The sequence below is a fragment of the Pleurodeles waltl genome, chromosome 5 (genome assembly GCF_031143425.1).
Source record: "Pleurodeles waltl isolate 20211129_DDA chromosome 5, aPleWal1.hap1.20221129, whole genome shotgun sequence".
NCBI lineage: Eukaryota > Metazoa > Chordata > Amphibia > Caudata > Salamandridae > Pleurodeles > Pleurodeles waltl.
Window position 1 is genome coordinate 378,110,091 of NC_090444.1, and position 15,276 is coordinate 378,125,366.

General features: G+C 43.1%; 1 protein-coding gene and 1 long non-coding RNA gene across 3 annotated transcripts in view; one reads left to right on the forward strand and one right to left on the reverse strand.

Moving 5' to 3' along the window:
- The window catches only part of SLX4IP (SLX4 interacting protein), a 655,245-nt gene that overhangs the window by 562,050 nt on the left and 77,919 nt on the right, over nucleotides 1-15,276 (reverse strand). The gene's annotated exons all lie outside the window — the stretch shown is intronic.
- The window catches only part of LOC138295680 (uncharacterized), a 91,255-nt gene that overhangs the window by 52,000 nt on the left and 23,979 nt on the right, over nucleotides 1-15,276 (forward strand). The window lies entirely within an intron of this gene.

A 15,276-nucleotide genomic window follows, 5' to 3' on the forward strand; every position in this document is an offset into this window, starting at 1 on the left:
TCCCTCATGTTGGGATAGCCAGGTCGTTAGTGGAGCTGTTATGAATGAAGAACTAATCAGCAAATACCCACTTCTTACACAAATGTTTAAAATAAGAAAAGTAAATTGTCACGTATTTGAACAAACTAGGCGAAAAACAATTAAGATGAAAGTCCACGTGACACTAAAGTGGTGTGCAATTATGCTATGTAAGTTTTTATAAAATGGTACACTTTCTAGTTAAACTTTCATTGGTTTTCCATATTTGTAGTTTTTCTGTTTTTTATTTGTACTGCTATGCCACCATTGCAATGTGACAGTGTAAAGAAAGCATTCCTTATGCTGAGTCACGATTTTATTTGAACACTTCTATCAAGAGTTCTAACCCCAAATCAGGATACAAAGCAGCAGGTATTAACTGGGAAACGCCAACACTTTCTTTAGAAGCTATTTACAAAGAAGTTTTACAATCAAGAGCTGTGAACTAAGAACGGTGCTGTTTCAGAAAAACAAAGACATGCCTAAAAAGCATGATCGACAGTGACTTCTTGTTGGGCAGAGGCTTGTCACCGCCCCCTCCACTCTGCTGAGGGCGCAGAAAAAAGGAAAAATAAAATGGCAATAAAGTGACCATTTCATTTGTCCTCTGACAACTTGAGGTGGTTGTGAAGGCGGGACCTTTGCTGCTGTCTAGCAGCAGGGGAGGAAGTAGTGGTGCACACATTTAATGTGTGCATGTAACTTCGGGCGGCTGCCTTGCAACTGCCAGGCTGACATGCATACTTTAAACCTTTCCAACCCGAGCTGTCATGAACAGCTGGGTGGAGAGCAAGCACAGACTTCCAAGTGCCTTTGGGAGCGGCGAGTCAGCCCGCTCCATCCAATCCTGGCGCTTCTCTCATGCGGATTAAAAGCATGAGAGCAGCTTCTGGGATGGTTAGAGGAGTTGGCTAGGGCCTGCGTTGAACAACGTGAGGAAAACCAGAAAGGTAAGTGTATATTTATTTTACTTTATTCAATGTAAACTAAATCACCGACATGCATTATATTAATGTTATAAAGTTAAACATTTAATTTTTACAACGCTCATGCAATGCATGTCAGCAATTTAGTGTTTACTCAAGGTTTTATTTCACCAGAGTCAGCACGGCACCTTTTGCACACATTTACTCGCCCACTTTCAGTTAATGACAGCCGCCACTGAACAGAATCCTCTTGACATCCTGCCAGTAACACTGCACCAGAGCTAACTAGTCACATGTAGACTCACCAAATCAACAGCATAGATATGCGCAATCCTGGAAGAGGAAACAATTTACTCCAGGCACCCATAAATTGGGGGCGAAGGCGTCCCAGAGGAAATGGGTTGGAGCCACGAGTAGAGGTGCTTGAAAAGCAGAGATACAGTCAACTTACACATTTATTGAAAAAAAGTCTGCTGCAAATAAATTGGCAACTAGGACAAATGTGACAGCTAATCCGTTCTAGTTTAACTGGTCACAAACAGACCACATTTTAAAACATCTTACAGGGTTAAGGCACCTGCTGCAGAGATCTTTGGGTTTCCACCACATTAGAGGGGATTATAAATAGCAGCAAGGTAACTCTAGTGGTTAATGTAGGTCAGGCCTCTAAAAATCATAAAAATATTACTAGATATGCAGGTGGCGTAACTCGAATAATCTACTCAACCCAACTGTAATGTACTTGACCCGTAAACAGGTCTCAAATTGTGTGATCCTAGGCAAATAGTTTACAGACTCATCTATTTCTTCATTCTCACATATGATTGCACCTTCAAATATGTGAGCTCAGCATTTCTGCAGTACAAAAAAAACTCTTGTTTGATTAAGTAGACTAAACTTGCTGCATGTATTACAAGAATCTAGCCCACATATAGGGGACACATGACCCATAACTTGCTTTGAGTTTACTAATAGCATTGCCATCCGGGCAGGAGTGTTTTGCAGTCTGTTTAAACACTCACTTTTAATAAATATATCACTAATTTCCAAGAAATGTCCAAAAACCTTTCCACTAACTTGCAGCTTTACTGATAAAACTATGTAGTGTATTAACAATCTGAAAACTGGGTTTCAGAAAACATATCAGAAAGCACATCAACACCTAAAGTATTCTAATTTGTTTTCATCCTATTAAAATACTGGTTCCATCACACTTGTTTCATCTCGGAACCGCTCTGACTCCCACGGACCACGCACGCAACCTAGGATTCCTCTTGGACCCCTCACTATCCATTACACAGCAAGTCAACACCATCTCCTTCTCCTGCTTCAACACCCTCTGCATGCTCCGAAAGATCTAAAAATGGATACCCACTGGAACCAGAAGAACAGTCACCCAAGCAAGCGTAAGCAGCAAGCTGGACTAGGGCAATGCCCTGTACGCAGGAACCACGGCCAAACTCCAGAAGAGGCTGCAACGCATCCAGAACGCCTCCGCACTCCTCATCCTGGACATCCCCCGCCACTGCCCCATCACAGACCACCTGAAAAACCTGCACTGGCTCCCAGTCAACAAGAGAATCACCTTCAAACTCCTCACCCACGCTCACAAAGCACTGCACAACACCGTACCAGAATACCTCAACAGACGACTCTCCTTCTACACCCAGACCCGGCTTCTCTGCTCCGCCGACCTCGCAACTATCCCACGGGTCCACAAAACTACAACCAGAGGTAGATCCTTCTCGCACCTCGCCACCAAAACGTAGAACACTCTTCCCACCCATCTGCGCCAGACCAAAGACCTCCTTACCCTCAGGAAACTTCTCAAGACCTGGCTGTTCGAGCAGTAGCAGCACCTCCCCCCCTTGCCTTCTCCCCTCCTTCCCTCCTCAGCACCATGAGACCCTCACAGGTGAGTAGTGCGCTTTATAAATCTCCGATTGTTTGATCACATGGAAATACAAAAAAATGGGCCTTCACAGCAATTGAAATATAGTTTGTATAGTTGACTTAGTCACCTAAATGTTGTGTTTTAGGAAAAACCTGACACCCCATAGCCGTTTATTTCACACTCTAAATAGCAGTTCAGACAGTTCACCTTACAAAATCCATGAATCTCTGCATTCAGAAGGAAAATTAATTGAAAGACAAACTGACTGTTGACCTCTGTCTGTGAACACAGAAAAAATGTGACATAGAAGATTTAAAAATGTTTGTATTGCTTCTCCACTTTCTGACTGAACAGCACACCTCTTCTTTGTCAACTGCCAGAAGGGGTGAATAAGTCCTAAAAATAGCTTCAACCTGATCAAATATGACTCACCATAGCAAGTGGTCCAGTAGATTTTTCAAGCTCTGTAGTTCTTGGAGAGTTCTGTGTTTTGTTCAATTACAGTTTTGACTCAAAGTAGAATGGAAGGTTAACATGCCTTACGCAACGCACAGCATGTAACACGAAGATCACAGACTTGTATTTTATGTAGGTAGGTACGTGGGCTACCATGTTTAAAACTGAGATAATTTTGTAACTTCAAGTTCATAAATTGTTTTCTCAATCTGTTGTTATTCTAATACTGCAAAGAAGGGCTCCTCTGAGAATGATCAAAGTCTTGTTAGTACAGACAATCCGAATCACTGTGTTACCTTTTATATCCTGACTCCATGTTTCTCCCAGTCGTTCACTCAATATCAGAAAAAACTTTATTGGATTTAAATAAATAGACCATAAAAGTATAATAAAAGAAAATACATAAAAATGCAATTAATATTTTAATATATATTTTACAGTATAATAAAAGCAATTCATAAGAAAGTACTATCATGCATTGACATTGCCCGATCCATGACATCCAAATAATGAGATTGCATATTCAAATTCAGTTTGAAAGTAAAGGGGGGATTTAAAAAAAACTCAACTAAGGGTCTGCTATGCTCCTACCAATATAACTGTCACTTCTAAATGTCTAAAATGTGCAAAGTTTAACACCAGTATGCCAGTTCGTGCAGATCTTAACTCCAGAGGACTGGGGGCTGGGCTTAGTGAAAGTTACAACCAGCATTAGTAGGCTAAGTATGGGGACCACATCAATGGAGTCCAAAACCACATTCTCACACTTCATGACGCAGAAACAAAAACAAGGGGGCCAGAGCTCTTAGATGTGAGAATGGCAACAAGTGGTCAAATAACTAGGGTGCTGGTAGTGCAATGCAGGAATTAAATAAACCTTAAAAACAATTATCACTTGTAAGAGTGAAAGTGTAAAGAAATTAATAATGTTATAAAGTGCATATTCAAGTTCAGGCCCCCTGTGCAAAAACCCTACCCGCAGGCACGTAACAGAAAGAGGGGAAAATCCACAGAGTGGACCAGCACGGAACTGCAACATCATATTGTCATGGGTCATTGGTCATTGAGGGGCCCAGGGTTGACTTCCCTGCTAATCTCCACTAATACCCTAGGACCTCCTAATCTTTGTTGCCAGTCTGAGATAGGTACAAACAGTTGTTATAATTTCTTCAGAAGTTAAGAGTTGAAGGAAATGAAGTGCCTGTGTTCAATGTCACAAGAAAAAAATGTTTAAAAGATCTTTAACAGTACATGATCTGGTTTTAGAATAAAATCTACAAAACAACATAACATTTTAAGTGTTTGGGGAGAGAACGAATCACAAGGGCAAGGATCAAGCTTACGCTACCAGCTGGTAAAGTGAGGGAATGCCACAGGCTGATGTAATTATTTAAGTCTAAACCTCAAAAGGAGGAAATTCTGATGATGCAGGGCAAAAAGTATCAATTATGGTTGGATACCTTCAGAAGGGGACAGTGAAATATAATATATGAAAGAGGGCATGTTTGTAACTTTGTCCCACATTGCCGCTCCATACTCCGTAACACAAATCCCTCAATGACATTTTGCTGAGGGAGAAAATGATTGAGAGTTTTTCAAACAGTTTTGGGCTGGACAGGGCCAATGCGAAGTTTCTAATCTCCCTCAGCCAAGGAAAATCAAGGCCCCAGTCCAATGACAAGACATTTTCAATGATCACTCTGTTTAGTACTAGAGCCTCATTGGTCCAAACTTTTCTCCACAACATAAGAGGGCGGGTTTGTGTTTTGTCCTCCAAAGCGATTAACCCCAACTTTTAACCACTTTCATGCGGAGGATGTATTGGATCCGTCTTCCCCACAGTGCTTGTGTGCCGGGGATGGCTCCAAGCCGTCCTCGTACAAGAGGCAGGAAATCACTCAAAGGGATTTTTTTCTGCTAAAAACAGCCTCAGAAGCTTCCCCAGCACCTGAGGCAGTTTTTTGGTTTTCATCAAGACAATCAGCGTGCATGGAACAAAAGTGAAATGAGCCGATCGGCTCATTTCACTTTAGCAGTGCTCGGAGGGCTATCTCAGCCCCGAGCAAAGATTCAGACAGGAGAAGTATCATTGGAAAGGGGAGGATCTCCCTTAGCAATGGTCCCATTCCACAGTGAATCCAGGCTTGGGGAATCACCGCAGGAGAGCGACCCCCAACAGGGATACACCCACTAAGCCCAAGAGACATGGGGAGGCAGCCCCATAGGCAAGGGTTTGTGCTCCAACACCACAAGGAAATCTTCAGTCTTTCTGTTGACACCCCCCCCCCTACGGTGAGGAGCAAACAGGGGTAACTCCCATGTGGATCCCTGCTTGAGGTTCGCCACAGGAGGGCGAGCCCCAACCAGGGATCCACCACTAGACCCCAGGGAGGAGGGAGCGGACCATTGGGCAAGGGCTTTTGCTCCCCCCTTAATTGTTTTGGCAATATTCAGTCTTTCAGCTCCAGATGAGGGTAGTAGTCCCTGACCTGCCCCCCAGGGGGGCAGAAAAGCCACTAGGCGCCACAGATTATTATATTTTTTTTATACATAGAGGTGGGGGGGGGGGCTGCCCAATATGGGCATGCCAATGCCCTTACCCACCCCCATGAACAAATTAAAACAATCTTTCTGCCCCCCCCCCCATGGGGCAGATTAGGGGTTATGACCCCTGATCTGCCCCCAGGGGGGTTGGGTGGGCAGAAAGCCAATTAGACACCAGGGAGATAGATATATATATATATATATATATATATAGTCAAATTTTCTCATCTGTTAGAACAGAAAATCAAGACACTCGATGGACAGTTTTCAAAAAACGTGAATAAGGCTACGGCTGAAACGCGTTGGGAGGAGGACTATTTTGTCTCTTTTTTCAATATATTTTTTCAAAACTGTCCATCGAGTGTCTTGATTTTCTGTTCTAACAGATGAGAAAATTTGACAATATATTAATGGGATTCCCTGATCCCATATCAAGACCGCCGCCTTTGAGCCTCGATAAGTCGGGGTCCTTTTTTGTGGATATATATATATTTTAATAATAGAGGGGTGGGGACAAGCCCCCACACAAAATTAAATGGGAACTAAAGTCTTTCTGCTCCCACCCTTTCCGGGGGGTGGTGGGGCAGAAAGCCCACTAGACACCAGGGGCTATTTATTTTGTTAGTGTAGGGGTTGCCTAGAATGGGCATGGCAATGCCCCCACCCCCTAAAAATGGCCACTGTCTTTCTGCTCCCCTCGCCAATGCGGGGCAGATGGGAATTATTATCCCCGATCAGCCCCCCACGTGGGGCAGAAAAGCCACTAGACACCAGGGAATAATTTGTTTCCCAAATGGGGACAAAGTCTTTCTGCCCCCCGGGGGTCCAGATGGGGTAACTTCCCCCGATGTGCCCCCAGGGAAGGGAGACAGCTCACTAGAGGGCAGGAATAAAAATAAAAATAATAAAAAAAGGGGGGGGGGGGGCAGACTGCCCATCACCATGTGCATTTTTATGCTCATCACACCCCAACTAAAGGGGGAAACAGTCTTTCTGCTGCCCCTACGGACTAAAGCATCTCATCTCAATGGAAAGCAAGAGGACATGTGACTCTTTTGGGTGTTGATTTTTCATATGAGCCAAGAGCTTGGTTAACTCCCAGTATCGTTCCACTTACAATGGTGAACGGCTGCACTTTTTAGGCTTGGGTAGGCTGCCACCTGGAAAAACGCACCAGACACTTCTGAAAACTAGACATCTGAGGAAGTCCAGGGTGGTGTGCTTCAAATTCACCCTACACCATTTTGTTACCCACAATGCCCTGCAAACCTGAAACTTTGCCTGAGGTCACGCATTTTCCCTACATTCTGCCCCACTTGTGTGGCTGGGCCTAGCACCATTATGAAGTCAATAGGAGTCTCCACGCAAGGATAACCATTGTCCTTGGTTTGATCTGTTCCTGTTGCGGCACTATGCCCAGCCACAAAAGTGGGGCAGCAGTTTTATCTACACAGGTGGAGCAATGCTGGGTGGTAGGAATTTCCTGGATTCCAGAAGTTTCTAGCACAGAAATGTAAAGAAAATGCGTGATGTCAGACAAAGTTTATGCTGGGCATTGTGGGTAAAAAAAAATGATAGGATCCACTTAAGTCACAGCATCCTGGATTCCCCTAGGTCAGTGGTTCCCAACCTGTGGTCCGGGGACCACTGGGGGTCCGCAAAGCATCCTGAGGGGGTCCGTCATTGCTTAAAATATTAACTAATATTAACAGATTAATAAAGTGTAAAAAACATAATGAAGAATTGAAAATTGTAAAACATACTGTAAATGTTATGGAGTTCGAAATTGCAGGCTAAAAATTAAAACAGTATCCTCAGATTAATTTGTGGGAGCAGAGCAGGTGCATTAAACAGAATATAATATAGACGATGTGTGGCTTTAGTTGAATTTAGAAAAGCCTAACCTCCCTTTTAACTTTATTATTTTTTTAATTTGTTCGCAAAATAAATATAATATGTTATCATTTATGTATGTGTTTGACAGAATGCTATTTTCAGTATTTTTTGTGTATTGGTTTGCGGTTCTAATCATCAACAGTGTTTAGGCCTGGGTCCCTGGCTCCCAGTAATTACTCAGTGGGAAGGGTCCCCAGATTCCAATAATGATTCAGTGGGGGTCCCTGGGTTTCAGTAATGATAAAGTGGGGCTCCACAGAAGTCAAAAGGTTAGGAACCAATGCCCTAGGTGTCTGTTTTTTCAAAAATGTACAAGTTGGTTGGTTTCCCTAAGTGCCGGCTGAACTACGGTCCAAAATCTAGAGCTACCCATATCAGAAAAAGAGGGGCCGTTTTTGGTGGAAAAATGAGCTGTGTCCATGTTGCGTTTTGAGCAGTTTCCTGTTGCAAGCACTATGCCTAACCACATAAGTGAGGTACTATTTTTATTGGGAGACTTAGGAAATGCTGGGTGGAAGCACGTACTTGGCTCTGTGCAGATTCCAGAACTTTCCATCAGAGAAATATGAGGATTTGTTTTTGTCAAAGTTTGAGATTCGCAAGGGATTCAGGGTAAAAAAATGTGGTGAGAGCCACGTAAGTCAGCCCACCCTGGATTTCCCTAGGTGTGTAGTTTTCAAAAGGGTATAGTTAGGCTAGGTTTCCCTAGGTGCCAGCTGAGACAGGGTCCAAAACCTAGGGCTACCCACACTGGAAAAAGAGGATCAGTTTTCGGTGGAAAAATGCGATGTTTCCATGTTGCGTTTTGGGCTGTTTCTTGTCACGGGTACTAGGCCTACCCACACAATTTTTATCGGGAGGCTTGTAGAAGCATATAATAATAGAACACTTGTTATTACCTATTGGATTTGGCCGCATTTATGCTTTTCAAATGTAAGCCAGTGTGGAAGAAAGATGGCCTTTTGAAAAAATACCCCCCAAATCTTACACTGCTATGGGTAGACACAAATTCAGAGGTGTAGAAATAAACACTGTTCCTAAATTCTATCAAATAAGGGATCGAAATGTTATCGACATTTAGTACTTGGACTCTTTACAATAATATATGTTTTGACATGAGCAAGAGTACTGTAAAATTGTGATTTTAACAGTGCTTTCTGTCACATGGGGTATGTCTGAGCAATAATGATTTATGGTTTCCAAGACGTTTTTGTTTTCCCACTACACTGTTTTCTAAGTTTCATTTGAAATAAATATACTGGTTTATTGCATGTTTTCCATGGACTTCATTGTGATTCTATGTGGGGTTTAAATCTATAGTCCTTTTATCTAAGGGCCCCTTTTTCCTTTATAAAATACTTGCCCCTGGTCCCTTAGTACTTCTGGGTTGTCCCTTGTGTGTTTTAAAATTATTAAATTCTTAAGAGTCAAAAGTGAACTCTTGGGTATGGCCTAATAGTTTCCATTCCTGGATGCCACTGCCAGTGAATAGGGAATAATTATGAACACATTACATGAAGGACGGTGGAACAGGAATTCTCCTGACAACTACTAGAGCTGCGTCCTCAAGGCGGACTGTATTTTTGCATTTGAATGTCACATCTCTTTGCATTGTATAGTTGGAAATAAAATACTACTTTTTCATATAAAAGCACACATTTGGCTGTACATTGGTTTATTGTATGTACTGTTTTCACTTTGAGTTATGAGCCATGTTCATTGACCTGTATCTACATCCTCCCTGAGGAAGCCTTAGCTGCTTGACCACAGCTACCACTGAAACCCTAGTGCAGAGACATGACAATATACGAAGAGCTACCCACCACGGTGTTGCTACCTCCTATGGTTAATGTCGCACTGATGTTCTTGGGGATTTTATTTTTCCTGTTAGTAATTCCAGTAGTTCCAGTTGAGCAGGATCCATAGTAGGTCGGGTCCTGGGGCATCAGCAGTAAAGGGCCTCAACCACCATGGTTGGGCCCAGCAGCCCCTGCATGCCTTCAGGCCCAGCAACCCCTGCATGCCTCCAGGCCGTCTGCAGAGATTGTGAGGCCTAAGAATCTATTTCATTAGAATTCTCACTAAGGGTAGTGATGGCAAGCAGAGAAGGCTTACCCCAGGTACAGTGGAGATAGAATGGCTCATATACAGCAATGACCCACAAGAGCGCACTAGTTAAAGGCAGCCAAAATTAATGCCCTATAGATTACTTAAACGAGCCAAGGAGGAGTAGCCCACTGCATTCACTGGATGCAGGCAGCAGAGATAAATGCTCTATAGTGTTCACCCTACAAACAGACAGTCAGAGTAAATAATCAATAAAATTCACTGAGAAGCGACAGAAGAGCAACCTTAGGGCATGCACTTGATACAGTCAGTCATCACCGTTGATGTAAAAGTTCTGTCTAGAAGTGTTCAGCATAACCTACAGACATACGGTCAAAGTAGGTACACTTCAAAAGCTACCCAGCGGTGATATGAGCGTCAATGCACAGGTATACACAGACTGCAGGCAGCTAGGGCACCAATGTCACAGGCAGACATGCATGCTCACTAACAACGAATCTACACAAACAAAAGTGGCAAGTCGCAGACCACGGAGGTGGTAACCTAATGCCCGATTCATAAGGATATCCTTCACCTTATGAAAAACATCAAGAAGCATAGGAAGTGAAGCAAACACATGCATTACAGTAGCGGATCCATATAGTACTCCATAAGGGAGGGCGCCAGGGTTACCACAAGCACCTCAATCTGGGGGATTCATCTAGCGTCTGTGAAGGCACACCTAGGAAATTTGCAGACCCCTGTAGAGAACCAATGGGATCTATCCAAAAGCAGTGATGGCAAACCCAAGGAGACTCACAAACACCTCCGTACCACCCAAAAGTGACAAAGATGGAACCCACAGCCACGCTAGATTATGGTATATTTGGTCCACCGAAGAGGGAGAAGGCGCAATCAAGGAAGATTCTCTAACAAAGAAGAAGAATTCTATGAAGTGTGCCAGAAACAATGATTCTCGAACACCTGAGTAGTGGGTCTATGGGATGCACCCATGTATTGAAAATAGGTATGTTTGACCACTTACTTTGTGTTGCACCACTTTGCACATTAGTTGTTCAGTGTTCACCAGCTGCAAATTACATTTTGTATTCAGTTTAGCTGCCTATTGGCTTTATCGTGGCATCAGACATTGCAGATAAGACATTGCAGTTGAGCTGTGTTTTTCCACATGGTAAACTGAGCCTGTTTTTCGTATTTTCTCTCACCGAACAGTTAGTTAGTCAACATGATAAGAAAGGACATTGCAGGGAACAGTTCGGCCTTGGGAGGAGAGCCTTGAAATGTTGGCCAGTTTTCAATGTTTTTCTTCCAACTCTGACCTACCGTAGCCAACATGTTTGAATATTTCCATCTGATAGGAGGGGTTTTCTCCAGGAAGCCCTTTCAGTTTTTTAAAGGTATAAAAAGGTGGCTCTGCTCAGTAGCGAGGGAATTTCCAAGACCTCGGTCAGGACTGGACGTCAAATGCCTGACACTTGTCCCGTGAGGGTGGATATCTCTTTCTCGCAGGTGAACGGGGTCATCTTCTTGCTGGCATGAGAAGGATGAAGAGCTTGGCAGGCCCTATGGTGTGGAATTTTTCCTTTATTCTTTGCTTTGCGATTATGCTATAATATTATCACATATATTTGCTGTGTACATTGCTGTTGAGAATCATTTTGATATATTTTCCTTTGATTGCTGTGACTATTTTTAAACGTGTGCTTTCGACCTACTAATTTTCTTTTTAGGAACCTCGTGGTGAAGTAATAATAAGTGTCTTCTTTAAACTAAGAGGTGCATTCCAGAGATTTTTGTCAGCTCAGTCACTAGTGAAAGCAAAACAACCCAGGAGCAGTACTGGAGCGGCACAAAGAGATTCACAGATGCCTCACTAAATGGTCTAAGGAAAAATGGAAAGAAATGTTGAGGAATAACATGCAAAAATGTACATTTTGGGGCCAGGAAGCCACCTTTAACCTTTCTGGTCTTTATCAGGACACCATGGGTGGAAGGGTGGAAATGTGCACAAGGTGAGTGGGTGGGCCCCAGATCACACTAGTCAAGACCCAGCCACCAACAAATAAAAAAGGTCCTGGAGGGACAGACAGAAGAATCAAAAAACATGATTCTTAGTAAAGCTCAAACTTTCTGCCAAATTTGGGGTAATTTCATTCTGCCCTTTTTAGGTTTCGCCTGCACAGCGCTTGCGAAATCTCTTGTATTCAAACAAACAAACTAAAATCTTAGAAGGGGCTTACAACACTCCCAATACACACCAGAATTGACTATTTGTTCATTCCAACGTCACTAACTTATATGTTTCTGATTGGCCAGCACAACACCTGCTTCACTTTCTGCACCGCTTTGCCGTCCATGCCATGATGTGGAGCTTGACCCACGTACAGCTTCTGATCACTGTCCTTCCACTGGCTCCTCACTCAGAAGGTACTTTTTTATCATTTGGAACAAGAACTCCATAAGAGTGCATGTCTGTCATCTTCCTGCACCTTTGTTAGCGCATTTGTGTAGCGCAAATACGACCTGAGGGTATTGAAGTGCTTCACATGAGCACCACTTGCATTTCACTTAACAAGCCCGTGTTTTCTACACCCCTTTCTCTCACATTAACGGTTATCACACCACAATCCCTCTCGAGTGCCCCATTTCGCACCGCTCGTTCTTGACGGTTTTCTCCAGCTCACTAACTTCCTTACCCTATCATTGTTTGTTGCAAATCCTCCATCCCAGATGCCTCCTCACGTCCCTGTTTACTTCCCCCCTTGCTGCTCCTACACCCAATACCTTGACTCGGTAGCCACAGCTAGTTGTCTTCGCTTAATATTTCCCCTTTTGTGTATGAATTTATGTAGCGCAAACACGGCACAAAGGTATTGGAGTGCTTTACATGAGCACCACTTACATTTTACAGGGATGCTTAGGGAGCCCGCCATTAGAGTGCATTTGCAGCTGTCCTCTCTCCATCCCGGTGTGTAAACACACCCATCCCGTCCCCAGCATTGTTTGGAACGACCCCGCACCCCCCTCCTCTGGTTTTAACCCACCATGTCCCACCTTCCTGGTCCCTTGACCTCCCATGTGGCCACCACCCTCCTCCCTCGTGTCCCTCACCATCCTCTCATATCCTTTTCATTCCATTCAGAGACTTTAATTTTAATTTTTTTTAATTTGTCGCATTAAGGTAGCACGAACTCGATCCGAAGGTATCGGAATGCTTTACATGAGCACCACTTACATGACATTGGGACATCACACTTTATGGATCCCCCGCCTCCCTTCAGCTTGGCTCCCTCCCTTACTGATCACTGGAAAACTCTCGGTGATGGAGCCGAGCAGGATGAACATTTTTTTTGCAAAGGTTTGTGCAAATTAACACTTTGGCAAAACGGTTAGTGAAACCAAAAACGCTCTCCCTATGGAAACTCTGACCGACCTACACAGTGGCGACCACCCCTGTGTTTCACATACATCTTACAGTTATATATAGCGTGAAATTGTTTAAGGGCATTAGAGTGCTTTACATGACAACTAGACGTTTAACATGCGAGATGGAAGATGCACTTTTTTGTGTTTTTTTTTTTTTTTTTAAAGACGGCAGTCACAGGCTGTTAAACCAAGGCCCCGGATTCCAACCTAACTCCCCAGTTCCAAAGTCGCCAGCTCTAGCCTTAGGGCAAATCTCTTGCATTTCACTTTCTCGTGAGATGTCAAACCTGGATCCAATTATTCCTTTTAACTGTAGTGACCTGAAGAGGAAAAGCAGGCAAAGAAAATGCAGTGAAGCTGGTTCAGACACAACAATGTTGGCATAGCCTAGATTCAGCTCCTCAAGAAGTGATCGAAGGGCTTTCTAAAGACATGGGGTAGAAGTCATCTGTATTTGGTTGTGAGCACACTACTTCACCTTGGTCTTCGAAGATTTTCAACTGCTGCCTTAGGTGCAGTCAGGGGCTGCCAGCCAGCTGGCTAGATGCCAGCCCCGAGGTTGCGGGCCGTGCCAGTCCATTCATCCTCAAACGTTTGTAGCAGTGCAGACAAGCTAAATTAACTACACCAGATCAGTTGAAGTAACTCCCAAGCTCCAGTCCCCCTCTCCATTTGACTGCTAGATAAAAGTTCACAAAACACAGAGGTAGTTTTCACATTTGTTTACTAGGATAACATTTGAAAATGTAAGTCTCAACGGGCGCGTTGTCTGATAACAGACTGGCTTGTTTTATGTCTCACTGTTGCTTACGCAGTACGACAAAGGGGCTGCGTGGTTCCTTACACCGCTGTCAGTGAAAGCGCCGCTCAGGCCCAAAACAACTCTATTAGAAATCCTCGATGCTTAGCCCAAGAAACTTGCAGTGACTTTTATATTGCTTTTCTGCTGGTTACGAGATGGAATATCTTTTAGTAAAAAAAAAATATATATATTTTTTTTTAAAAGTACTACCATTTTAGGAAAGTGGATCCGTCGTTTCATCTGCATACAATAGTTACCTTGTTAAACATTTGCTCAAATGTAGATCAATTGCTCCCCCTGCTGTAAAGAACACATCATTTCTATGTATGAAACACTGGCGAGACTGGACTTCTTTTATAATAACAAAAACGACAGGACGGAGAAAAATATGCGCGAATTGAAACCCTCATGATTTATATGTTTCTACTATACTTCACAAAGCAATGCGTTAGCAAAATATCATTGCTGCCATCTATATCCTTAAAACCCGAGTATTGCCTCTTCACCCTGCTCTTATCTCTTCCCAGGCCTCCTCGAGCTACATACTACTTACTGCTCAGTGCACATTTATGAAAACTGTGGAATGCTTCGTCAAAGAAATCTAGCGAATTCGGCCAAGTTATACAAGCTTTGGAACAACATTCTACTTTACCGTTTATAGTGCGTCACATAGCTGTCACAGAAGGTATTCTTTTTTTTTTTTATTAAAGTAGTGATTGAATCACAATTAGAAACTGACCCTTGTCTCGAAGGAAAAAAATCAACTTTCCACTTTATTCACCGTTCCCTTTTCCTTTCAAGATTCTACAGTTCAAGCTCCTTTTTTAACAATTCGTTAGTAGGTTGACCACAAACATAAGCAAACAAAACCAATGTACGAACAGCTATTAAAAGAAAATGGTCAGCACTAGAGCATAACAGTTAGACGTGGACCTCTCTGCTATGCCATCCCAAACTTTTCGACTTCAGCCCTCTTGTTTTGCTGAAACTGTGTTTGATCGCTTTAAAGGTTCTTTTGCTCACTTCCTAAAACATGGTAAAATTGGCTTACACCCAACTGAAACATTTAATTTACCTGTTTAAGTCCCTAGTGAAGTGGTACTACATGTGCCCAAGGCCTGTAAATAAAATGTGTTTAGTGGGCCTGCAGCACTTATTGTGCAACCCACTTAAGTAGCCCTTTAAAACATATCTCAGGCTTGTCACTGCAGCCTGCGTGTGCAGATTTAAACTGCCACCTCAACCTT